Genomic DNA, 27,651 nt, shown 5'->3' with positions numbered 1-27,651 from the left:
CCTCATACAATGAGGGTTACAGGAGTCGCAGTAAGAAGCCCTCCAGTTTGACATTTCAACATTATTTCAAAGTAAGTACCTGCTGTGTAGATGCAGACTAAGTTATTTTGAAATAATATTGCTATGTAGATGTACCCTCAGACTTAGAGATAAATATTAAGTATAGTTATTTATTATTATTTTCAATCTTCCTGGCTCCAACAATGATACCTTTCAGTTGCAATAAATTTGCATTAAGAGAAAGACAATCCAATAGCTTTTTTCGGGCATCATATTCCTGGTGGTGGTGGGAAGAAAGCCTAAATGAATGTGTCTGCTTCACAGCTGGAGGGATAGTACAGGTTGAACCTCTTTATTCTGGCACCTTCGGGACCTGACTGGTACCAGACCAGAGAATTTACTGAATCACAGGAGGTCAATATTGTACTCAGTGGGTCTCTTTATTTTTGTTTCACTAAAGCGAATAAATGGAACAATGCTTGCAATGCTTCTTAATAATGTATGGCTGTACTGATACTCTCTATAGAACCCTACACCTAGCCAAAGCTTATCAGCTTTCTTCACAAGAAAGTGTTAATGTTTTCATACAATTTTATTGTATCAGCACAAGGAAAAAAAGTAGATAAAGTCATAAAAACATACTTACGCTTAGCAGTATTTCCAGCACTTCCACTGCTTGTTGGGCTCTTAGAAGATATTTATGGGTAAATTAGAGCTACATAACACAGAGATCACTGAGAGCCAGGACTGGTGTCTGTAAACAAACTTTAGGGAACTGCGAAAAACTTGGCCACACTCACAATAAGCAGACAACCAGCTAGCTAAAATCACGGCAGGCCATGGATGTTGCCAGACCAGCGAGTGCCGGATTAGAGAGGTTCAACCTATAGCCATCTAAGTATTCCTGTGCTGTTAGATGTCCTAGGACTCTAGAAACTCTACCATGTCCAGCTTTTTCCATACCAATCTAAGAGCAAAAATTCATAAAAAAAAACATAGGCAATGAGCCCACCTTTTCACCTATATTCAACCCTTTCTACTGAGAACCTCTGTGGATTTCTGCAGAAATTCAAAACTCTAAATATTACAATAGGCCTTTCTGGGTGATCAGTATTGGTGAATTTTAATGGTCCATGGCTTCTTAGCGCAATTGTCACTTATTATAGACACAAACCGTGGTACTATTGGCGTCAATGGGAAAGCTCCAAATGAATTCAGGATTTGTCCCTTATTGAAGTCAAAGGGGATCATTCCTGTCTCTTTAATAGAAGGTCTTTAGTAAACCAGGAGTTAAATCCTGAATTCACTTTTGAATAGCCTCCCAAAGTTCTAATTGATAACATGCAGATAGGAAGATCCTAGCAATTATGAGACAATTCCTTCCTAGAGCCTGGCATGCTTTCTCTCAGATTACAGAAATACCTGCTGAATGAATAATTTAGATTTCTCATTTTATGTTAAATATGAACTCCACAGACAAATTAACTTTAGTGATCACGTGCTCATGTGGCCTACGTTTCTAAAGCAGCACTTATAACAGACAGCTCCACTCCATTTACCCTGCCATTTACTCTACCATTCAGCCAGCTGGAGGATTCGAGGGTCCGATACATTGCTCCAATCCAATGCAATGATGCTAATGGAACAAGGGCATTATGAATCAGCCTTCAGTCTGCATTCTTCAAGCAAATAATTGGCTTGTGCGCACAAAGTGACGACTCATTTGCAATAGCCCCACTTCTGCCAGCTGTATAAACTCACCCAGAGCATAGTTTGTCTCCCTTTCATTTTTACCAGAGTTAGTGTCTAATTGCCTATGTTAGGCAGCCATTTACCATTGTGAAGGGTAAGGACAAAGTAAGTAAGAGCTACCTCATTTGGTAGCCTTTCCTACCCATTTTGCACACGAGAAAATGACAAGGTGAAGGGCAATGTAGAGTTAGTCCACCAAGGGGGAAACAGTAGTTCCTCATGGACTGAACTGGGAAAACTGAGTTCCATTGAAAGTTCTGCCACTGATCTACTTGGTGACCTTGGGCAAGTCACTTCACTGCTCTATGCCTCAGTTTCCTCTTCTATAAAATGGGGATACGGATGCTGATCTCGCTTTGAGATCTACGGATGAAAAGTGCTAGCTATTATTTTGATTAAAGGTCAACTTCTTTAAGAGCTTCTCTCTGCCTAAGTGATGTTTGTTCACACCAGATAGCCACATTAGCATAGATGACGAAGGCAACAGCAGCAATCTTTTTGTTAGTCATAATTAGCCTAGCAGGCAAATGGCAAGAAGATTGGCTAACCTGAAAGGGCTATGCACACCAGAGTTCAATCCCCTGCCAAAGAGAATGCCTCTCCAGCTTCTGCATACATACAGCTTCATTAAGGGAAGCAGCTGGCAATAGCATTTACACAGCAAGTTTCTAAACCGGAGTTTATCGGAAAGAGTAAACATTTTTAAAGTAAAAAAAAAATTAACTAATTCCAGCCCATGCAGGTTTATAGCAGGCTTCTCTATTTATAGTGTAATAGTGTAGGGCAGTAGAGTCTAATCCTATGAAAGAGTAGGGTCAGTAGCTGCTGGACCTTGCAAAATATAGGTACATGCAGTAACACAGGTTGCTTGTTTTAGTCTAATAGAGCAAAGCAGCAATAATCCAGATGTCAGATTTGAACCTTGTTCCATTCAATGTTTTTTTTTTTTCATTTAAATACATGATGCCATATGCAGGGAAAGTATCCAGTATTGCCTGTAAGCTGTACACTTGTGTGTTCACTTAGGAGAGATTCCAATGCCATCCAGCTGATTAGCAGAAGGCCCACAACTAGGCTTTTTTCCTACATTCACAAGCGCCTCAGTGCGCATACAAATTATTCCACACGTGGATGTAAAAGTTTAGCGGGAACATTGAAGGGATCCTGATCCTGCATTGTTCGGTGAGACAGTTGATAATAAACTTGCCACATTGATATGAGTGTTTGGTCCTCAGTAAGCTGCACATTCTGTTTGTTTGCTTCCTTCCCTCCCCCTCAAAAAAGATTTCCAATCTTAGCATAACAAATAAAGAGAAGTGAAATACTGGAAGGTGCAGTCAGTTGCCAGACATTGCCCTGCCTAACTATAATAGGCTGGTTACAGTCAAAGTTCTGTTAATCATAAAAAGGTTCAGAGAAGGGCAACTAAAATGATTAGATGTTTGGAACAGGTCCCATATGAGGCAAGATTAAAGAGACTAGGACTTTTCAGCTTGGAAAACAGAAGACTAAGGAGGGATATGATAGAGGTCTATAAAATCATGAGTGTTGTAGAGAAAGTGAATAAGGAAAAGTTATTTCCTTATTCCCATAATATAAGAACTAGGGGCCACCAAATGCAATTAATGGGCAGCAGGTTTACAACAAATAAAAGGAAGTTCTTCTTCACACAGAGCACAGTCAACCTGTGGAACTCCTTGCCTGAGGAGGTTATGAAGGCTAAGACTATAACAAGGTTTAAAAGGGTATGTCTACACTACCCCGCTAGTTCGAACTAGCGGGGTAATGTATGCATACCGAACTTGCTAATGAAGCCCGGGATTTGAATTTCCCGGGCTTCATTAGCATAAAGCTGGCGCCGCCATTTTTAAAAGCCGGCTAGTGCGAACCCCGTGCCGCGCGGCTACATTTTCTGATCAATGAAAATAATGGAAGAGTTGATCTTCTTCATCCAGTCTCCAAAGATACAGAGAAAACTAAATAAGGTTAACCCATATATCTGAAACCACAAAAAAAGTCAAGTTTTGGGACAAGGCTTGGAGGGGGGGTTGTCCTTATTTCATCAGAATTGGTTTTACAACTCACTACATCTTCCAAAGGCCATGGGGAGGTGTAAATTCTCTTGTAATTAGAAATTTCTAGTTCAAAGGAGGTGTTCAAAATACAGTACCTATTTAGTGGATGTTGTTAAATATGGAGTATATAGCACAACACAAAATCTCGCATAAGCTCCCAAGGAGACTGGCATTTCTATCTATCAATCTATAAACACACACAAACAGACAAAAAACAAATTCATTGGGCACAATGAAGCATTCATGTGACTTTATCAGCACATAGAATGCTTTTCTTTCTAGTGTTCCTTTGACGTCAATGAATCCAAGTAGGTTAATCTCATGGGAAGGGTTCATTATCTTATTTACAGTATTAATTATAATCAGCACTTTCCAGATAGAGCTAGCTGCAGCTATGTAAAAACAATTTGCTGGGGTTTGAAAAGGTTGAGGGGGTGTTATATTAGCAAATCATATCTGTGCTTTGAAAAATGGATGGAATTACTAATCAGAGCGCTGTAATCCAAAATCAGTGGCAGAGGGAAAAGAGGGGGAAATTAAAAAATTAACAAGCTGTTACAACAAGACCTCCTGGGAAACTTATACATTTCAAAAATGGAACTAATGATGTTTTCCTGTCATGTGAAAATATGAGTCACAGTTTAGGCTCGTAGCAGATAAACAGATTTAGTGAATTGCAGTAACACATTTCCATTTCCCATCTCTTTCAACACTGCCAACAAGTCACATCTCTCAACCCCCTCCTTTTCGAGTAGTTGAATATGCTGTCTGTCCTCCTCTTCACTCTTACAATGAGTTAAGAGAGGGGGTTTTGTTATTGTTGTTAAGTCAGGTGGGAACCGGTTGAAATAAGTTAGGGTATGTCTATACTAGCTCATTAATTTGAGTTAGGTAGGCAAATCAGGCAACCAGAGTTGCAAATGAAGCCTGGAATTTAAATATTCCAGGCTTTATTTGCATGGTCCTGTCCAGCCGCCATTTTTAAATCCCCCTTAGTTCGAATGAACTGCCCACGGCTACACGCGGCAGTTTAAAGTTTATCCGAACTAATTCCTTAGTTCGGATTAACTGTTACTCCTCGTGGCATTACTCAAATTAACGAGCTAGTGTAGCCGCGGGCAGTTCGTTCAAACTAAGGGGGATTTAAAAATGGCGGCTGGACGGGAACATGCAAATAAAGCCCGGGATATTTAAATCCCGGGCTTCATTTGCAACTCTGGTTGCCTGATTTGCCCACCTAGCTCCAATTATTGTGCTAGTGTAGACATACCCTTACTTTTATACTGAAACGACAGTGTTCATCCATGTTTGCACCACTTTAAATCAGTATAAAAAAACAATTAAGGCCACATCTCCCAGACAAAGTTTATTGGCATTTCTATGTTGGTCAGGCATGGTGGAAAAACAACAACAAAAGCCATATCTCAACCAACCAAGTTATCGTAGCAAAAAAAAACCCCAAACACTAAAAAACTAAAACAGAATAGACACAATGATGCTGACAGTGGCATACCTAATGTTGTTCAGAGACTTTGTGTTACTATACTACCAAAAATTCATTGTTGATATCTGCTGCATCTACAGAAGTAGTCTTTGGCAGTGGAGCTATCATAGTATAGGCATAGAGGCAAAATGTTTGTAGTGTAGGCAAGGCGTAAATTAAACCAGTGCAACTTTCCCATGTAGACAAGAGCTTAGGCAATGTCTACACTGCATCCCTCTTGTTCAAAAGCGTATGCAAATGAAGCATGGATTAGCATATTGCCACACTTCATTTACATAATTAATTAGGGGGTGTTGTTGCGCAAGAGGATTTTGGGCAAAAATGAGCCGTCTAAAAAGCTCCTTTTGTGTGCAAAACACCCTCTTGTGAAAGAGCCGTTCTTCCTCATTTTCTCAGGAAGAATGGCTCTTGTGCTAGAAGGTATTTTTGTGCAAAAAGGAGCCATGTAGACGGTTCCTTTTTGCGCAAAAGCCTCTTGCACAAAAACGGCCCCTCATTAATTATGCAAATGAAGCATGACAATATGCTGATCTGCACTTCATTTGCATAGGCTTTTGTACAAGAGGGATGCTGTGTAGATGTAGCGTAGAGAAAGGGATGAGCTGCAACATCTGAGTTTGGATCTAACCATTCTCACAGTTTCAGGGAGGACACATCTTATGTTTATAGTTGGGGGTCAGCCACATATTTAAAATCTGATCAAGATATGAACTTTCCCTGAAGTTCAGTTATTAAGGCCAGGTCTACACTACTGGAGAAAGGTGACCTCTACGCAACTCCTGCTATGAGAATAGCATAGCTGGAGTCGATGTACCTTAGGCTGAATTTCTGTGGTGTTCTCACTGTGGGAGGTGGACAGACGAAACTCTCCTGTTGACTTCCCTTACTCCTCGCATCTACCAGAGTTCACAGGGTACCATCAGTGGTCAATTTAGAGGCTCCTTACTAGACTCGCTAAATCGAACCGAGGAAGATTAATCTCCAGGGCGTTGATTTTGGGATAAGTGAAAACAAGCCCTTTAATGGAAGATTTTGTCACAGGCTCCTCACTAAACACTTTTTTCCCACCACTTGATTCTGCAATGTGCTGAATAACTCCAAAGAGTGCTGAGCACTCTTCAATGTCTTTGACTTTAGTAGGCATTGTCATGATCATGAGGGATGGCTATCAGCCTGGGGATTAGGGGGTTAACTATGTCCCTATACCTAACCAGCTAGCTGGCAGCCAATAAAAATGCAGGTAGGAATTTCAAACTGGGACAAAGGAAAAACTCTTCACTATCTGTAAGTAGGGTAAAGTTTAGATAAATCTGTTTTATTGTTTTATGGTTTGGGAATGGGAATCTGATGTCTGTGCATTTAAAAATGGGTTTTCCTCTCCTTTTTAACTAAGTTTTTGGTCCATGGGGGTCCCCCAGGAGCATATTAATTGGTGACTTTTTCCATCTAGTCATTATGCTTGTAACAGGAGTATTGTGGTGATAATAAAAGTTCTCTCTCTTTTTTATTAACCTGGTATTGGTTAATTTTTTTGTGTCCTGGTTTTACTTTGGGCTGAGATTTCCCAAATGATCTTTTCCCTGGTTTTCTTACCATGACTTGGGTGGTGGCAGCAGATTTTTATCCCAAAATCTAGGTTTTTAAGATTTTTGGGGGAAGTTTTATACCAAAGCCTGGAAAGATAAGGTTTTGGGGTACTTTTGCGGGCCCCCACTTCTGCATTCATCGTGCCAGACTGGGGATTATCCACTGCCACTACCCAAGTAGGAAGAACTGGAATTGCTAACCAATAAATACAACTATGATATCATTGGTATTACAGAAACCTGGTGGGATGGGACGCATGATTGGAATGTTGGTATGGAAGGGTGCGGCTTGCTCAGGCAGGACAGACAGGGAAAAAAGGGAGGAGGGGTTGCCTTGTATATTAAAAATGTACACACTTGGACTGAAGTGGAGATGAACGTAGGAGATAGCTGTGTAGAAAGTCTCTGGGTTAAGCTAAAAGGGGTAAAAAACGAGGGTGATATCATGCTAGGAGTCTCCTACAGGCCACCTAGCCAGGTGGAAGAGGTGGATGAGGCCTTTTTTAAACAATTAACAAAACTATCCAAAGCCCAAGATTTGGTGGTGATGGGGGACTTCAACTATCCAGACATATGTTGGGAAACGAACACAGCGGGCCTATTTGAAATCATGGGAAGGTGGGCGGGCAAAGCCCGCCCACATTCTAAAAGCCCCTCCCCAACCTTATGGGAGGGACACTGAACCGCACAGGCTATCCAATAAGTTTCTGGACTGCATTGGAGACAACTTTCTGTTTCAGAAGGTTGAAAAAGCTACCAGAGGAGAAGCTGTTCTGGATTTGGTTTTAATAAATAGGAAGGAACTAGTTGAGAACTTGAAAGTGGAAGACAGTATAGGGGACAGTGATCATGAAATAATAGAGTTCATGATCTTAAGGAAAGGTAGAAGGGAGACCAGCACAATTGAGGTAATGGATTTCAGGAAGGCAGATTTTGATAAGCTCAGAGAACTTCTAGGTAAGGTCCCATGGGAAGCAAGACTGAAGGGAAAAACAACTGAGGAGAGTTGGAAGTATTTCAAAGGGACGTTGTTAAGGGCCCAAAAGCAAACAATTCCGCCGTGTAGGAAAGACAGAAAATATGGGAAAAGACCAGCTTGGCTTAACAGGGAGATCTTGCATGATCTCAAAATAAAAAAGGAGTCCTATAAAAAATGGAAACTAGGACAAATAACAAAGGATGAATATAGGCAAGCAACATGGGAATGCAGGGGCAAGATTAGAAAGGCAAAGGCACAAAATGAGATCAAACTAGCTACAGGCATAAAGAGAAACAAGAAGACCTTTTATAAATACATTAAAAGCAAGAGGAAGACCAAGGACAGGGTAGGCCCACTGCTTAGTGAGGAGGGAGAAGCAGTAACAGGAAACTTGGAAATGGCAGAGATGCTCAATGACTTCTTTGTTTCGGTCTTCACCGAGAAGTCTGGAGGTGTGCCTAACGTAGTGAATACAAGCAGAGAGAGGGTAAGTTTAGAAGACAGGATACACAAAGAATAAGTTAAAAATCACTTAGGAAAGTTAGATGTCAGCAAGTCACCAGGTCCTGATGAAATGCATCCCAGGGTACTCAAGGAGCTGATAGAGGAGGTATCTGAGCCTTTAGCTATGATCTTTGAAAAATCATGGCAGACAGGGGAGATTCCAGAAGACTGGAAAAGGGCAAATATTGTGCCCATCTATAAAAAGGGGAATAAGAACAACCCAGGAAACTACAGACCGGTCAGTTTAACGTCTGTCCCAGGGAAGATAATGGAGCAGGTAATTAAGGAAATCGTATGCAAACACTTGGAAGGTAATAAAGTGATAGGGAATAGCCAGCATGGGTTCGTGAAGAACAAGTCATGCCAAACTAATCTGATAGCTTTCTTTAATAAGATAACGAGCCTTGTGGATAAGGGAGAAGCGGTGGATGTCATATACCTAGACTTTAGTAAGGCATTTGATACGGTCTCGCATGATATTCTTATTGATAAACTAGGCAAATATAACTTAGATAGGGCCACGATAAGGTGGGTGCATAATTGGCTGGATAACCATAGTCAGAGAGTTGTTGTTAATGGTTCTAAATCCTGCTGGAAAGGGATAACAAGTGGAGTTCCTCAAGGGTCTGTTTTGGGACCCCGTACTGTTCAATATCTTCATCAATGATGTAGATATTGGGATAGAGAGTACGCTTATTAAGTTTGCAGATGATACCAAACTGGGTGGGGTTGCGACTTCTTTGGAGGATAGGGACATAATTCAAAATGACCTTAGCAAGTTAGAGAAATGGTCAGAGGTAAACAGGATGAGGTTTAATAAAGAGAAATGCAAAGTGCTCCACTTAGGAAGGAACAATCAGTTCCATACATACAAGATGGGAAGCGACTGTCTAGGAAGGAGCATGGCGGAAAGGGATCTAGGGGTCATAGTGGACCACAAGTTGAATATGAGTCAACAGTGTGATGCTGTTGCAAAAAAAGCAAATATGATTCTAGGTTGTATCAACAGGTATGTTGTAAGCAAAACTCGTGAAGTCATTCTGCCGCTCTACTCTGCACTAGTTAGGCCTCAGCTGGAGTACTGTGTCCAGTTCTGGGCGCCACATTTCAAGAAAGATGTGGAGAAATTGGAAAGGGTACAGAGAAGAGCGACAAGAATGATTAAAGGTTTAGAGAACATGACCTATGAAGCCAGGCTTCATGAACTGGGCTTGTTTAGTTTGGAAAAAAGAAGATTAAGGGGGGACATGATAGCAGTTTTCAAATATCTAAAAGGATGGAGGAAGGAGAAAGGAGGAAGGAGAAAATTTGTTCCTCTTGGTTTCTGAGGACAGGACAAGGAGTAATGGGCTTAAAGTGCAGCAGGGGAGGTTTAGATTGGACATTAGGAAAAAATTCCTAACTGTCAGGGTGGTCAAATATTGGAATAAATTGCCAAGGGAGGTGGTGGAATCTCCCTCTCTGGAGATATTTAAGAACGGGTTAGATAGACATCTGTCAGGGATGATGTGGACGGAGCTTGGTCCTGCCTTGAGGATGGGGGGGCTGGACTCGATGACCTCTCAAGGTCCCTTCCAGTCCTATTATTCTATGATTCTATGATTCTAAGTAATGGTAAGAAAACCCGACTTACAGATAGTGAAGAGTTTTTTCTTGGAAAGAGACATGTCTGTCTCCCTCAGTATCTGGAGAGAACTGCACAGGGACAAAGGAGGGAAAAACCAAAAATTCCTTAGTCCCAATTTGAAATTCCTCCCTGCATTTCTATTGGCTGCCAGCTACCTGGTTATGTATAGGGACATAGTTAATGCCCTAGTCCCCAAGCTGCTGGCCATCCCTCATGATCATGACAAACAATAGTAAATATCTCGCAAGAGTGAACCCATGGGGAGGGATTAAACATGTCCAACAAACTGAGCCAAGTCCATTGACTTCAATATAATTTAGATCAGGAATGAGGTGGGACACTTTTGGGATGTTATTTTCTTCTTTTTCAGGAGGCTTTGTCCTTCTTTCAAAAATTTCAGATTCAGGTAACAAAATAAATGGCCTTCTCTGCCTATAGCCACTTCATATGCGCTTCATAGCCACAGACAGTGGAGCAGATACCCACACAGAGCTTCCCTCCACCCCAGCCTGGTGGCGAGAAAGGGCACAGGATAGGCTCCTGTATTGCCAACAGGGAAAAAAAGCAACAAACTCTGTCCAAAATCTCCCTGCAGGAGGGGCTGAGTGCCAGTCCTGTTCAGCCCCCTCCTCCCACTCCTGCCTGGTGGATACTGGCTTGTGGAACCCTGACCCTGGGTCCTTGTTGCTCTTACCCCCAATCCTTGCTGCCCTTTACCCCCAATCCCTGCTTTCATACTGCCTGCCTCTTCCCTATAAGACCCTGCCCCCTCCTCACTCATATGTGCTCCATCCACCTTCCCCTCCAGATGGTTTGCTGTATAGATGCAAGTAAAATCCAGAACATGAATTGTGGATCGGTCAGCCTGGCGGATGAGGATCAGATGCAGATCCACATTTTTGTAGTGTCCTATAGATCATCAAAAGAGCCAACCACCACATGGGTGCTGAGCACCTTTTACAAATCTGACCTTTATTTAGATGCCTGATTGGGAGGAGAGTTTTTTTGCATACCCAGCCCTCACTGTGGTCAGGGAGTTCTTTTGAAATCTGACCCCAGGTCATGCCAAGTGTAAAGACAAACACATTTTTCCTTGACTAGTAGTGCATCCAAATAGACTTCCAAGAACAATTGCTATACATGCATCAAGTTGGATCCCTGATTGTGACCAAGATGATAGACATCACACTAGTCCTCTCTACAGGGATAAATTTCCCTATGTGTGTGTGACAATATGACTCAAAACTAAAAGGCTAAGTATGGGACAACAATGCTGGAAACAATAGACAGCACTGTAAAGAGGTCTAGGGGGGGATTTCAGAGCAGTAACAATTAATATTCTGAAGTAACCTCATTATCTCTAGCCTTATTCTGGCCTGCATATTTATACCTGCTATGGAAATTTCCACTGCATGCATCTGACAAAGTGGGTCTTTGCCCACAAAAACTTATGCTCCAATACATCTGTTAGTCTATAAAGTGCCACAGGACTCCTTGTCACTTTTGCAGATCCAGACTAACACAGCTGCCCTTCTGATAATTAATATTCTCAATATGAATCATACTTTCTTAAAGCACACATATATATATAAACAGTAGGGGAATTAATGGACCAACCTTACTAGGAAGATTCCTCCTTCCTTGCTGCAATCTAAACAAATATGTGAAATAACAAGTTTCTTTAATGAAGGAAAGATTTTGATAGGAGATGTGTTTGTAGGTGGCTTCTGCTTGTATTTTCTAATTGCAATGAAGGTTTTAGGGGTTTTTTTCTCAAAGAAAAATAGGTGATATTAAGATACACTTGGCTCTAGACAATTATTAAAAAAACAACCATAGGTCACTTTAGGTTTAAAAAAATTGGTCCAAAAGACATGTACCATAAAAAGTAATCAAAATACAGCAACCACTTCAGCTCCTAATTAGTTAATCTATACTAATATGATTGATTCATTGATACAATTAGTATCTCTGATTATTGTTGTTATTTATGGGTCTGATTCACTTCCCATTGAAATCAATGCTAGTCTTCCCATTAACTTTTCTGGCTCCCAGAGGATGTTGCCAACTTTCACAATTCTATTACCATCTTGTGATATTTGGTGGTTTTCTTAAAGCCTCGTCTCCTGGAGTTATGTGAATACATCAAAAGCTCAGAAAAAGAAATATTTTAGCACTAATTGTTATAAAGAAAAGCGTGAAAATGTGAACTCTAAAGGATCAAAACCCAGGAAGCAAATATAAAAGGGAAACATTTATTATTTTTAAAATCTCATGCTTTTTTTAAAGGAATTTCACTATTTGAGGCCCTGACCCTTGGGAATGCTCAGGGTTGACACTCTGGACTCATCCCTTTATGAATTCATTACTATAGACCCAAATAATTCATTTCATTTGCAATGGGAAAGAAGCTGGATCATGAATGGCCATGGAAGGATGGAGCGGTGTCTCTCTGGTATCACCCTTCTTTCTTTTCACTCTGGGGAAGTTACTCATTGGGGTCTCCATGTAGGCTGGGATCAAGTACTGGAGAGGGTTTGAACCCCAGGACCCATCCATCTTAGGTCCTCACTGTGGTATCACTGTGGTATCTGAGCGCTTTACAATCTTTAATGTATTGAGTCTCAGGGCTTGTCTTCACTTCACAGTGGATCAATGCTGTAGCAATTGACCCACTGGTGGTCGATTTGTCATGTGTGCTTAAATGCGATAAATTGACCTCTAAGCACTCTCTTATAGACACCAGTACTCCACCAAGATGAGAAGAGTGGCTAGAGTTGACAGGAGAGTAGCATCCGCTGACCTTATTGCATGGACGATACTGTGGTATGTTGACTTCAGCCATGTTATTCACGTAGCTGCAGTTGCATAGATTGGTTCGATGAGGGGGACTTATATTTCCTCCTGGAGGGAGGGCAGTGTAATTCTCCCCATTTTACAGTGGGGAACTGAGGCAGAGAAGTGTGTGACTTGCTTGAAGTCATGCAGGATGTCGGTGAAGAAGGAAGGATTTGAACCAGCTCTCTCAAAACCTACAATAGTGCCATAGCCATTACATCATCTCCCTCACCCATGACATGGTGAACACTAGCCAAAGTTATGCCTGATACATAAAAGCTACTTGTTTTTAAACCTTAGCTTCCAACCATGTTGCCTTTGGGATTGAGATACCAAGGAAATGGCTCAAAGATAGCTACACGTTAATGCTTATTACTGAGCTGCGGGGCTTTCCTGGTGTTCGGTGGTGTAACTCTATTACATTCTGGTCTATCATCATCTGTTAATTGTCTCTGCCGGCATCAAGCCCAGTTCTTGCATGCCAGGTTATAACCTGTGAGGTTAGAAACGGTTATAAGTCTGAGCAGGTGGTGTAACATTTCAAATCCTTAACAGCAGTAGCCAAGGGCTCCATTTTGGGAGGGCGGGGGGGTTTGTGAGTGAGAGGCATGCACAGAAGCCATGTACTTTCCATGTACTGATAGGGGAACGGAAAGAAAAGCAAGCAGCAACCCAGTACTCATAGCTTCTGCCCCTCCTGCCGTCCCAAAATGGCACCCTCAGTAACAGCATGGGCATGGTGTAAGCTGTAATCAGGAGGCCCCGTCAATTGGTTTGTAAGGTGACAGTGCTGAGCAGCGCCACAAAATGTCATGGTGTCTGACTGCATTTCAGACAGCAGAATGTTACGGTTTCAGACGGAGGTTTATCAATTGCAAATATTCCCCTTAAAAAACTGTTAGACCCTGAGAATCACATTAGGTACGTGTAGCAAGGGTGGGGAAGGCGCATGAATCTAGAACGTTACCCTGTTGCTAAGCAACCCTGTGCTGTGCAAACAACTTGCTGGTATCTTACAAACGTCATGAAAATAAACCCACAAAAACACGTATAAAGCAATAACGAAGATCTGACCTAAACCCAAAGACGCTAAATCACAGTTCATAGCTCAGCTCCGAAACGGAGCCCAAGGGACCTAAATACTGCAGGTTCTGCAAACAGTGAGTGAAATGTACAGTACAAGGGGTCACAGGCCTTGTATTTCTCTGGTTTTGGAGATGAAAGTCAAACTCTTAGCACTGTTTGAACACAGCTTCATCAGGCCTAATATCCCTCCCAGTGCCCTGAAAATGACTGATTCATAAGAAATTAGGACACAGAAGATGTCTTGTGTTGCACCTTTACAGTATTTCATAAATAGAATTTGATATAATATTACAATTCACAGGAGCACACGGGACAGCTCTGAGGAAACTATGTACTACTCAGGAGATATAGGATGATAGCTGCCAAATTCAATGTCTTAACAATTATTAATACAAGGTGGAATCAGGTTGTAACTGTCGTCATCAATGCTTGTGAGAACCCCTGTACACTTTATCCAATATAAAGTCCTGGCTTTGTGGAGTTATTGTCTATCTTCTGATTGCTTACACAGGGTCTTTTTAATGTATGGCTTTGTCATAGCTCCTTTCCCACTCTGGCACAATAAATGCAGGAGTGGGGGCCAGCAAAAGTACCCAAAAACTTTATCTACCAGGCTTTGGTATAAAACTTCCCCCCAAAATCTTAACAACCTAGATATTGGTGATAAAAAACTCCACTGCCACCACCCAAGTATTGATACGAAAGATCACTTGGGAAATCTCATCCTTAATGTACAAATCAGGACACAACCATTAACCAATACCAGGTTAATAAAAAGCAAAGAGAAAGAACTTTTATTATCACCACAATATTCCTGTTGCAAGCACAATGACTAGATGGAAAAGTAATAAAGTAATACTCATGGGCGATGTCTAGACTGCAGGCTTCTTTCGAAAGAGGTTCTTTCGAAAGCATCTTTCGAAAGAGCCTCTTTCGAAAGATCGCGTCTAGACTGCAGGCGGATCTTTCGAAAGAGAAATCCGCTTTTTCGAAAGAGAGCACCCAGCGAGTCTGGATGCTCTCTTTCGAAGACGGCCTCTTTACATTGAAGAACGCCTTCTTTTGAAAGAGGAACTTTCGAAAGAAGGCATTCTTCCTCGTGAAATGAGGTTTACCGCCATCGAAAGAAAAGCCGCGTTCTTTCGAAATAATTTCGAAAGAACGCGGCTTGAGTCTGGACGCAGGGGAAGTTTTTTCGGGAAAAGGCTACTTTTCCCGAAAAAACCCCTGAGTCTGGACACGGCCATGGAGAAACTCCACCATGGGCCTAGAACTTAGTTACAAAGGAAAGCCAAAACATTTTTTAAAAGTACACAGACATCAAATCCCATTTTCCAAACCATAAAACCTAATGGATCTATCTAAATTTTACCCTACTTACAGAAGAGTGAAGAATTGTGTCTTGGAGAGAGAGACTTGTCTGTCTTCTTCAGTAGCTGGAGGGAACTGCCCTGGACAAAGGAAAGGGAAAAACCAAAAATTCCTTTGTCCCAGTTTGAAATTCCTACCTACATTCCTATTGGCTAAATCCACTTGACTTAGGTAAGATTAACTCATTAATTCCCAGACTGCTGGCTAACCCTCATGATCATGACAGGCTTATTGACTCAGTCAAACAAAGTGGGTCCAGAGGTGTTGTATTTGCAAGTCTACCTAGAGACTTTTCAGACTGCAGGTTTGGAGCAGGTGGAATTTTGACAGGATAAACCATGAATCTGAGGTAATGAGGTTAAGCCAAGCTGCACACACTTAGCACATAATATTTCTCTTTTTAATTCCATTGCAACCATTAAGGAGTTGCATATGGGCACTAATATAATGTATTGAAAATCCTGATGGAGGGATTGGTAGTGGGATATAGAACCATTTTGCTTCTAGGTCAGTGTTTCTCAATGAGTACCCTTAGGGGTACTTGAGAGAAGTCTGGGGGGTATGTCAATACCACTGAAATTTGGAGAAAACTGAATTTTTGTTTTAAGTTTTACAGCGCTTTCTTATTTTTGTACTTTTTACACCCAAAATTTTATCACCTGCCCGGCTACGATTAAGTTGTTTAAACTGTAGGTACTGGGGGTACTTACAATTTTTTTAAAGGGGTACTTTATAAAAAAAAGAGGTTGAGAAACACTGTTCTAGATCACTAGTTCAAATGCTGACCAACACTCTAAAGAAATGGTCACCAACCAGCAGATCAGGATCTATTGGAAGATTTTGGATCCTCTGGCAGGGGATCCTGACAGGTTTGGCCAAGAGGCTATCAAGTGCTAACATTTCAGCCTCCCCTCCCCTCACTGCTGCTTCTCTCCTGCCCTTTGCCTTGGAGATGCTCCTCCCCTTCATGAGCCTCCTGCTTTCCATGTAGGGCAGGGAAGGGAGAGGAGGGTGCTGATGTCAAGGTGCCCCCTCCCACTCTGTATCCTTTCTCCACAAAGCACAGAGGGGACACAACAGGACTTGGGATGGAGGGAGTTTGCTGGCTGCATTAGGGAGTGGTGCAGGGCCAGAGCAAGGGTGAGCCTGCCTTAGCCCCACTGCACCACCACCCAGGAGACACCTGAGGTAAGCAGGGCCCAGCTGGAGCTTGCATCCTGAAACCCTACTCCAGTCATGAACCCCCTCTTGCACCTCTAGCCCTAGCCCTGAGCATCCCTGCATCCAAACACCATCCCAAAGTCTGCACCTGGAACCCCCTCCAGCACCCCAACTGCCTGCCCCAAGCTCAGCTCAGAGCCCCTCTCACACTCCAGATCCCTTAATCCAAGACCAGAGCCTGCATCCCAACCCTCTGCCCCAGCCTGATGAAAGTGAGTGAGGATGGACAAGAGAGGGAGGATGGCGTGAGCAGAGGTGGGGCTCTGGAGAAGGGGAGAGAAGGAGGTGGGTGTCAGCCAATGGTCAGGGCAGTGTGTGTGTGTGTGTTTTCGAGAAAAGGTTTAACGTCTGTGTCTTTACTGCTAGGACCGGGGTCCTGTCGCAGAGGGTAGCCAGCAGGCCAACAGACGCCCCTTTATTGGAAGAGCTTATTACACCTCAGATTTTAGCTGCTAGAATGCAAGATTCCTTCGCAGCGGGCAGCCTTAGGGAAAGACTGAAAGGTGCCCCAACGGACCTGTCACCTGGGAGTGACACAGATCCAAACGCCCAAGCTCTTCCTATACCTGTCCCTTATGACCGGCTGAAGTTCTTTTAAATTGTGCTTGGTTCTGTTACAGCAACTGAAGGAGTAAGGTTAAAAACTTAAACAGTTACAGGTTTATTAAAAAGACTTATAAAAGCATATGGTTACAATGGCTATTGCTCTCTTTCTTAACTGTTAGCAAATACAGATTTTAAAAATAGTTACAAAGAAAATAAAGATAGAAAATAGAAATAATGGTACCAAGTGACAGCTTAATCTTTAAAGAGCTCTAAGTCTATGTGTACACTTAAGACAAAGGACCACATCCAGGTACAATTTTTACCCCTTTCTGTGCCTCTCGAATCCAGCGTGTCAGGCCAGGGCCGGTCTCTCAATTCCCAGGAAAGACGAATACGAGGTGGGCGTCCCCTCTGGAACCTCGGGAGATCAAACACCTAACCCGACCAGCAGATAGATGGTAGATTGACACTCAGAGTAAATGTGCTGCTGGACCCATCTTTATACCCCTGGGGGCCCGTATCCTCTTTCTTATCTTAAGATGCCAAATTGTACTGGTGCCAGTACAAATTTTGTGGTGCCAGTTCTTACAAGCAAGTTTCAAGTTAATTTACACTTGCAAGAGAGATAACTAAATTGTGAGTACTAGACATTTTTTACTGGGCGAGAGATTCCTCCTCCCGCGGACGGCTGTGTGTTCGTATCAATATGGGTTAAGTCAAAAGCACTCTTTGGCAGCCACTTGGTCAGCAATTGGCATATCTCTGTTTACAGCCATTCATGGTCACACAGCCTGGGCCTTCTGCTCTGTGTGCCCTGTATGCTCCAGGCAAGCAAAAATGGATGTTACAGGGGGGTTCCTGTCTGGCTACAGCGGGGCAAGGATAATTATATTTGAGGTAAATCTTGGACTGCACTTAAATTCAAAAAGTGATCTCGTGCTTAAAAAGTTTGGAGAGCCCTGCTCTAAAGCAATCACCTTTTCATTGGCTTATATAAAGCTAGATTTTTTTCCAGTCTAGCTTTCGATGACAGATGACCCCATCATTCACAACATTGCTCCACAGTTGATAGCAATTCACCAGCCTGATCACAGGGTAGAACTGAAAAGAATCTAGAGTGGCTTACTTTGTAAAATATCTGGGACTTCATGGGTGGGAAGGATTTTAATAACTGTCACCTTCTCGGGTGTGTGGGAACCTTGAATTAATACACTGTGAGTCAAATGCTGGACAGGTTGTACCCAGCGGCGGATTTAGGGCAGGGCGAGTAGGGCGACTACCCCGGGCCCCGCGCTTCCCGAGGCCCCACGCATGCGCCTTGGCACCACAGCGCATGCGCTGTTTCAAAGGGGGGGCCCCCGCGAACCAGGGAACGTGATGGAGCGGTGGAGGTCAATGTAAGCCCTTCTTTTGCTGTTGACTGAGAGGCTTTGCTATGGCCACATCGGCGGGGCTGGCATTGATAGAGTGGGAACAGGGGGTGCTCGGAAGAAGAGGTAAGGCACCTTTGGAGCCCTGTAACAGGGGCCCAGGGATATAGCTCCATGGCTAGCAGTGTCGAACTGTGGCTGCGGGGCTGCGCTCCGGGCTCCCGCCACCGACTGTAGGGCTCCACCATCAATTGTGGGGCTCTACTCCTAGCTGCAAGGCTGCACTCTGCCTCCTTCCCACCTATCACATCTAAAGATACTTCCAGTCCACTCAATTTGTCTCATTGGAACTACAATTGACAGGTATCTTCCCTCCCCTCCACCCAGCTCCTTCTTTTTCTGTTACATATTGAGAGCTTCCCCTTTTTATCTCCACTCTCCTCATCTGAGGAAGTGGGTTTTGCCCAAGAAAGCTCATGATACTATACCGACATACTTTTGTTAGTTTCTAAGGTTCTACAGGCTACTCATTTTTTAGAAGTTACAGACTAACGTGGCTATCGTTCTGAGACTAACTACCAGGCAGTATGCTAAAAAGATTGCCATTCTACAGCAGAACACAAAACTTAAACAACCATGTTTTAAAATGGCTTGTCTTCTAAGCTCTAATACAGCCACTTAACAGCAGGAGCAAGTGTTCTGCTCCTCAGAAAATGTATTATAAAATATACCACTGCCTAATTTCCCTAGAAAATCAGAATTCCACTTTTTTTTTAATCTGTTAAACTAGTGAAGCACTCAATAATTTACTGAAAAGAAATGCAATTATCTTCCTTGGAGAAAATTCCCCAGTGGATCATCCAATTAATTGGAAAAATATTAACCTTTGAGGGTCAAGCTTTAGTATATCTAATCACAGAACACCTTTTTTTATTATTTTGGCTGATCACTTAAAACAATTCTTAGAGTGCCTGTATGTGTGTTTATGTACTGTTGGTAATGGAAGCTGTATGTGGAGAATAAGAGGATCACAGTAAAACAGGCATATATTTCAGAATTATTTTAAAACCTGCAATTCTTAAATCTTATCAGTTCATACAAATATATGGTGCTGACTGCCAATCATTTTAATAACATGTATTCACTGATAAAACCAGCGGGACGTGTTAAGAATTTTTTCAGTGTTCTCTAATTTAGTGTGTAATGCTGTTTCTCAGGCTTGCACAAACTTCCGTGAGAATTTTAAGGGAGACAGACCAGAACCTTTTATCTACTAGGCCAGTGGCCATAAATCTCTGCACAAAAGTTGCAAGTCCTGTGCCCTCACATGGACATACGAATCATAACTGTGGCAAAACAACAGATCTGCCCTGGACCTTGGAGGGTGGAACTTACATCCCCCAACACACACTTCTAAAACACTTACACTTCCCCAGGCAACTACATTTGGCTCTGTCGAGAAGGAAGGGAAGGTTACTCATGTGGTGCAGTAACTGGAGTTCTTCAAGATGATTGTCTCCATACATACTTTTGTTAGTTTAGATGGTGGGTGCTCCACCTTGAGGTGCGTCAGTGCCACTGTGCCTCTAGTTGGAGACTTTTTACAGCCGTGCTCCACAACCCGGATCGACTGTGCATGCGGAACGCCAGCACATAACATTTGAAATGGCTATCCCACACAGCACAGCCAACTGCTTCCTCAGTTCCTTCTCTGACGTAGATGTAGTTGGATCCGAAGCAGAGGGCAGGAGGTTGGGTGGTGGAGCACCCATGGAGACAACCATTTCAAAGAACTCCAGTTACTGCACAGGGCGAGTAACCTTCCCTTCTCCTTCGAGGTGTGTTCCTGTGGGTGCTCCACCTTGAGGTGACTACAAAGCAGTGTTCATGCTCGGGGACGGGTGCTTCAGTGAATTTGACTTGGTAACTGCCAGTATTGCTCGGCCGAAATGCATATCAGCACCCACAAACGACTGGATGGCGTAGTGATGTGTGAAGGTATGTGCTGAACCCCATGTGGCAACCTTGCAGATTTCTTCTGTTGGTACATTGCTGAGGAAGGCTGTTGATGTTGCCATAGCTCTTGTGGAGTGACCTGTATTGATGCCGGGGCCTCCTTTTGGAATATGTTGTAAGCTAGATGTATGCAGCTTGATATCCATTTAGACAGTCTTTGTTTGGATATGGGTAACCCTTTTGATCTCTCTGTAGAGGACACAAAGAGTCGCGGAGATTTGCGAAAGGATTCTGTACGTTGAAAGTAGAAGGTGACTGCCCTGCGGACATCGAGGGTGTATAGCACTCCTTCTCTGTGGTCTTTGCAAGGTTTAGGGAAGAAGACATGTAAGTACCATAAATTAGCGCATATAACCCGCGGGCTATATATGTTTTTACAAACCCCGCCCCCTCCCCCCACAGGGTATACTTGTCTGAGGGTTTGCACATTTATTTTTACTCACCTGTGGGTGAGTGCGGCTCCCCTCCTGCAGGCTGGCCAGTGCACCAGTGCTGCGCTTTCTGCTCCCTCACCCGGAGTGTGTGCCTTGCTGCGGCTGCACAGGACCTGGGGGTGAGTGTGGCTCCCCTCCCACAGGCTCACGTTTGGCAGTGGGATAAGACTTCTTGTGAAGCCCCGTAAATGTGGCTGGTTTGCCTCCTGCTCCTGCCCCCTTCTCAACAGGGCTTTAAAAAGTTTAAAATACAAGTTAAAACCACTGAAGGAATAAATGAATGGAAAAGCATTGTGGTTCAAAGGGGTATATACCAGCAATAAGGGTTGTAGCCTACGGCATTATCAGCTGCGGCTCATTAACACTTGATTACAGGTGCTTTGCATTAACATTACCCGTGGTTCATCTCCCACGGGCTATACATGTGCGTGGGATATACAAGACATTTTTTACTCAATCAGGGAAAACCGCAGGTTATACACAGGTGCGGGTAATACTCATGCGCAGGTTATATGCGCTAATTTTGATATATAGGTTCATTACAGTGGAATGAGGTAAGTATTTGGGGGAGAAATTTTGGGTGAGTACAGATGACCTCTTTGTCCTTATGAAATACTGAATGCTCCTATTTCACCCATCCTTCTTGCAGAGGTAATTGCAGCCAAAAAGGCGACCTTCATTGACAGATGTAGAAAGGAAAAAGTAGCTAATGGTTCAAAGGGCTTGTCTATGAGTGTCCTGAGGATGAGGATGAGGTTCCATGCCGGAATTGGGCCACTTTGTGGTGGAAACCCTTTATAAGGGATCTTTCGGAATGGCTTTATTTTCCAAAAGATCCGCGTCTAGACTGGCGCTTTTTTCCGGCAAAGCTCCGAGCCAGAAAAAAGCGGCAGCCATTTTTATGCTAATGAACCGGGGGAGATTTAAATTCCCGCTTCATTTGCAATTGCAATATGTCTAATTTGCATCCCTTTTACGGAAAAGGGATGCAGTCTAGACACAGCCTTAGGGTATGTCTACACTACCCCGCTAGTTCGAACTAGCGGGGTAGTGTAGACATACCCATAGTGTCTTGGCTGTTGGTTAAACAGTGTTGGTTTATATCTGTGTGCGAAAGATCTTCCGTTTTCTCTTATTCACAGGTATGTGGATGCCTAGGGTCTTTAGTGTGGCTCATGAGTCCTTCAATGTATGGAGCAAGGTGTTGGTGGATTCAGCAAAAAGCTTCATGCCCTTTAACAGTAGATCCTCAACCGTAGACTGGACCGGCCTTGGAAAGCTGGAAAGTTGGAGCCATGATGCATGCCTCATGACGACTGCTGATGCTAGGCACCTTGAGGCCGTGTCTGCTGAATCTAAAGTGGCCTGTAGGGCTGTTCTGGAGATCAATGCACCTTTGTTGATGTTTGCTTAGAATTACTCTTTTTTATTGTCAGGAAGATTTTCATTAAAATTTGCGAGTTGACAATATGTGGTATCTATATGTTGCAAGGAGGACCACATAATTTGCAATTCAGAGGACTGGCTGACAAGTAAGCCTTCCTGCCCATTAGGTCCAGACATTTGCAGTCCTTCTCATAGGGGACCGTGCACATGGCCTGCTGTTTGCCCCTCTAGTTGACTACCTCAATCACTAGGGAGTTTGGCGTGGGATGCGAGAATAGGAAGTCCACACCTTTCTGGGCCATGTAGTACTTGCAGTCAGATCTTTTGCAAGTTGGCAGAATAGTTGCCGGTATCTGCCATATTGTTTTGGCAGGATCCATAAGTATTTCATTCAGGGGAATTGCCAGCTTGGCACGTGGTGAAGCGTGCAGGATATTCGTCAGCTTGCGTTGGGTCACAAGCATAGATGACAGTGCTATTTCCAGTGTGCCTGCCACCCGTTTAAAAAGTTCCTGAAAAGATTTAAAATCATCCCCTGCATTTGGGGGTGGGGGCATGATAGTGTCATCGGATAACAAGGATGAGAGGTGTGTAGGTGGGGATAGCTGCGGCTGCTGAGGCTGTTGAACTCTGTATGCCGCCCACGGGTCCCAGTACGGCCAGTTGGCTGGTATGGGCAGTGGAAGCCTTTGTGGTTGTTGCCACTGCTGCACTTGCTGTATTGGTTTGGGTGATTAACTTCTAGGAGTGTGTGTCTGTATAGGTTCATTGTCATCAATTGTTATAGGTGGTGCCAAAGCCAGTGTTGAAGAAAACCCTAAATCTAGAGGTATTTGGGTGCCATCGGTCCCAAAGAGTGGCATCCCCAGTACCGACCCCACCGTCAACTCTGCTCTGGTGGTAAACTGAGGCAGAGGAGGTGGGGGAGCGGGATGGGTACCAGAGGCATTTGTAGTATTGGCACTGGCATTAAAGCTTGAGGCAGTGCCGGCTGCTTGCTAAGAGTGTTTGCCTGTTTAGCTGGTGCCTGTGCTATAGGCACTTGTATTGAAGTGCTTGGTGCTCTTGCTGATCGCAATCTTGTTGGTGCTGGCACCTTCGCTGGTGCCAGTGTGGAGCTCCTCTGTTTCGGCTCTGCACTCGACTTCAGGGAGGAAGATCGGACCTTCTCTTTGGGGTCCCGGCTTTTATGGGAGCCAGTCCCATTCCCAGGCTGGCTTTTCACCATGAAGTGGCCCAGTAGCCAACCATCTCCAAAGATGGAATCATAAAAGTATTAATGCTGAAAAATTGCAAATGCCCAATGAAAAGGGCAGCAACTGTTCATGCTGATATGCAAGACTGAGTCAGGTTATGAAGCAGAAATATAGCATGTGAGTGCTTGTGTCACCCTGATTGACAGGAATACAAATTGCTCACTGGCTCTTAAGTGATTATAAGGACAGTCTTGTCATTTTCTCATTCATCTGCAGAACCAAATGCAGCAAATTAGCATCTTGAGTAAGTTATTATATCTAATTGCCAAAGGAATTCCACCTTCCCCATCAAACCCCTAGTTAGGCACATGGAGAAACTGTATTAATATGGAGAACAGGACGCTCTTCAATACTCAAAAGAGATTCCGGTACATTACAACAGGTGAAACATTCAAACAATTTTTGGCTGCTTCCAATGCAGACCATTCTATCTATGGATTGCAGGTATTATCAGAACAGTGGTAATTATAATGTATACTATAGAGTATGAAGGTAATAAAAGGGGGGAGTTCATCATTATATATTGAATGTGCATGGCAATGTACAAATATATAGAAGACACTTTTCTTTGCTGCCCTGCCAACCCAAGGGTTTAAAACCCCACTCATTTGAAAGTCAGTGGGGCTCTACATGTCCACTCATGTGCATCACATTACAGGACTGGGTCTAAACTGGACAGGCAACAGAATGCTAATATAGATGGCCACGCAATGAGGATTGTACCCGAAGAAGGACTTCAGGTTCAAACACAAAGTCAAATTTTCATGGAAAAAATTACCAGAAATAGCTTTCAGTGGCTCAATCATCTCAGCAGGGCACTCTTTATCTGTATATCAGTCATAAGCAGGATAATGTCAGTAACTAATTATAAAACATAATTGGTCTTGGTTGGGTCTAATCAGCTGCAAGAGACACATGGTATTGTGCTTTTCCTTTGTACTTTTCCTTTATTGGATTACTGTTTCTCAACCTTTTCTCCATCCGAAAAAAAAATTATTGACACACCCTGCCTCAGAGAAAAGAGCAGAAGATTGGTCCTCCAGGCAAGCTAGAGTGGCTGCTTCTGCTGCAGCCAATCAGGAGCCTGCAAGCCAGTATAAAGAAGCTGCTGGGCCAGGGCATGGCAGTTCTTTGCTGGGGCTCATGCCAGACATACCCGGGGACTGACTGTGAAGACAGTGCCGAGTGTCACTAGATTGCAGACCCAGCTAAGACTGGTGGCTGAAGACTGGGTGTAGTGGATTATGGTGAACTGCAGAACACTGGATAGGGTGCTGTGAGAAATCGTTATCAAAGCCCTAAAAGAAAGGGCTGGATGGAGCAGCTTTGTGGGGAAATGGCCCAAGTTGTGAGTCAGCAGTGAAGAGTAAGGACCCTCAGGTTATGTCTACACAGCAGGGCTAAAGTCAAATCAAGCTACACCCCTTCAGCTATGTCAATTGAGTATCTTAAGTCATGTGATGGGGTATATCAACATCGCACTGGCCTGGAAGGGGTTAACCAGGCCTGTTTGTTCTGCTCTCCCCCACAGCCTTCCTGGGCATGCTCCGACTACAGGCCCAATATAAAAGGCAGGGGAGCAGCTCACTCAGGGCTGACCATGCAAAGGGAAGGAGCTCATGCTACAGCCCAGAAGTAACTGCAGCCACAACAACCACAGCCACAACAGCACGTTGGGGCGGAGGCCCACCAGCAAGGACCCCTGGGGGGAGCAACTAGCCCAGAGGACACAGGTGGTGAAGACCCCGGCCATCGGGCATGATAGGAAGTAGCCCAGGGCGAGAAGCCAGAAGAGCTGTGCAACCTCAGCTTGTTTTGGGTGGATTCCCTGTTGTGCTAGTCAGGAGTCAGAGCAAGAAGTCCTCCATCTTGACATTATTTTGAAATAGAGGCTTCTAGTGTAGATGCGCACTATGTTATTTCAGAATAATGTACCCTTAGTGGGCAACTGCTACTACGAGATGACCCAGAATGGTGGGTGGGCCTGAGTCCCCTGGCAACCCCCAGCTTCTATAAAAAGGGGGTAGGAAAGAAGCCTGGTCCCAGGTGCCCCAGAGGAAAGGGCATCTGGGATATCTCCACTCCCCGAGCCAGTCGGGACAGAGGAGCTTGTGGAAACTAGGAGGGTGGACTGGGGGAATTCCCAGGGGACCTGGCACCCCTGTGAATCTCTGTTTGTCTCCTTCTGCAGTTGGTGAGGGCCATCAACACCATCCTGCTGGACAGAGTCATCTGCCTAGGAGACATGGATGCCATCATCACCAGGTTTGCCGACATGGGCTTCCCCAACTGCAGGGGTGGGGAATATTGATGGCACCCGCATCCCCATTCAGGCCCTCAACCACCAAGTATCTCTCTACAGTAAGCAGAAGTGATAGGTTTCAATGGCTTCTACAGCTCCAGTGCACATCCCCCAATGGGGGCAGGTCCAGATTCATCTGCTCCCTCCACTCTCGAGCCAGAGTGAAGAATGCAGCAAACTGTGCACTTTCCTCTTACTCCATGATGAAGGGGAACAGCCAGCAATGTTCCCATACAAATCGGGGGGAGGGTGCTTCAGCCCCCCCCCCCCACGCACACCTTCCCTAAAGGGTGTCTGTCGGATGGGATACCCAGGGCTGCGGCAGTCACCTGTCTGGTGATTCTGTCTCTTTTTTGTATGGTTTTCTGAGAAGCAATCCCATTCCAGGCACATCCCATTGTCCTAGCACAACTAAACCTGGACTTTGCTTTATGTAATAATAAGAGGGAGTTCTATACTGAATACTCTATACTCTATACTGAATGTGGTGGTCCTAGCTTTTACTGTTTAGGAGGAGTTCTTGAACAAAAAGACAGAAAGAGACACACTCATAGACAAACTCAAATATGAAGTAGAAGAAAGCTTCTAAAAGCAAACAGCCAACGGATGGCATAAGAAGGATTACCAATGTGCAGCTTCTCCATCAGATAGAGAAGTACAGAGTATGATCAAACAATTAGCTATTCATTGAAATTATTACAGGATTCACTGTGGTGCAAATAATTTAAAACGGTGATTTAAATTATCTGGAACTAAGGTATTAAGAAGAGAACAACTAAGATACCTGTTGTTGCACCAGGAGCTCTACTGTATTCAACATAGTTATGCCCACTTACACTGAATAGACACTGTCACTTTTATAGTTACTGGCAAGTCATTTGAGGGCTGTGAATAATGACTGCAAGCGAGTCAATTAAGAACAAATGGGGGCAGCTCCTTCTATACTGTCTTGAGCCTTATATAATCATTTACTGTTCTGCAAAGTAAGTCCAAAGCAGGTATACAATGCTACCACTCTCAATCCAATTTGTACATCACAAGCTACCACACAAGACAGGCAGTGGAACAATCAGACCCATTAAATTTAACAGTGCCGTGGGAGTCTCCACTTATTGAAAAGTTAAAGGCCTGGTCCTCCACTGACATCAATGGGATTATTCACATGAATAAAATATTCAGGTACAGATTGGGCCCAGAGATTTCACTTAGGAACAGACTAACCTAAAAGGAATTAGAAGGCAGACTTAGATCTGAGGTTCCATTTCTCCCATGGAAGCTAAGGGACCCATCCTGGAAACCTGCACTCACATGAGTAGTCTTTTTGCCCACAAGCAGTTCCACTGACTTCCAAGTGTCAATTTGCATGAGTCAGGGTTGCCAGCATCAATCCCTGATTAATTACCATTCTCTTTCTTCAAAGAGAAGTTGCCATTACAGGGACTTGTTGTTAGGTTACTTGCTGCTAAATCCTCTCATGTCTTGAGCATATCTGAATCTGTATTTCAGACTTACTTTGAAAAGTGATTTCAAATGCATGTGAGGACATACTACTCTGCAGGTTGTCTATATCCCCTGGGCTATGTCTACACTCACGTCCTTTTGCGCGAATAATATGCAAATGAGGCTAAGCGTTGAATATTGCCGAGCCTCATTTGCATAACTAATGAGCTGCCATTTTGCGGAACAGGATCTTGTGCAAGACAGAGCTGTCTACACTGCCCCTTCTTGCGCAAGAAAAACCCTCTTGCGCAATGCCGTTCTTCCTCTCAAGTAATAGGTGTAACGGCATTGCGCAAGA

The 27,651-nt window shown here is 43.7% G+C and overlaps 1 long non-coding RNA gene across 1 annotated transcript; it reads left to right on the top strand.

Annotated features, from left to right (window-relative positions):
• LOC142819265 (uncharacterized) lies at positions 1-27,439 on the top strand. Its single transcript, XR_012897091.2, has 4 exons — positions 1-71; positions 12,767-12,853; positions 20,671-20,802; positions 22,052-27,439. It is a non-coding gene; the product is annotated as an uncharacterized LOC142819265 (long non-coding RNA).
• The last annotated feature ends 212 nt before the right edge of the window (positions 27,440-27,651 follow it).

The sequence above is a fragment of the Pelodiscus sinensis genome, chromosome 21 (assembly GCF_052426305.1).
Source record: "Pelodiscus sinensis isolate ZL-2025 chromosome 21, ASM5242630v1, whole genome shotgun sequence".
In the NCBI taxonomy this organism is placed as follows: Eukaryota; Metazoa; Chordata; order Testudines; family Trionychidae; genus Pelodiscus; species Pelodiscus sinensis.
The sequence above is the reverse complement of the archived record's forward strand: the minus strand, read 5'-3'. Positions and strand labels throughout refer to the sequence as shown.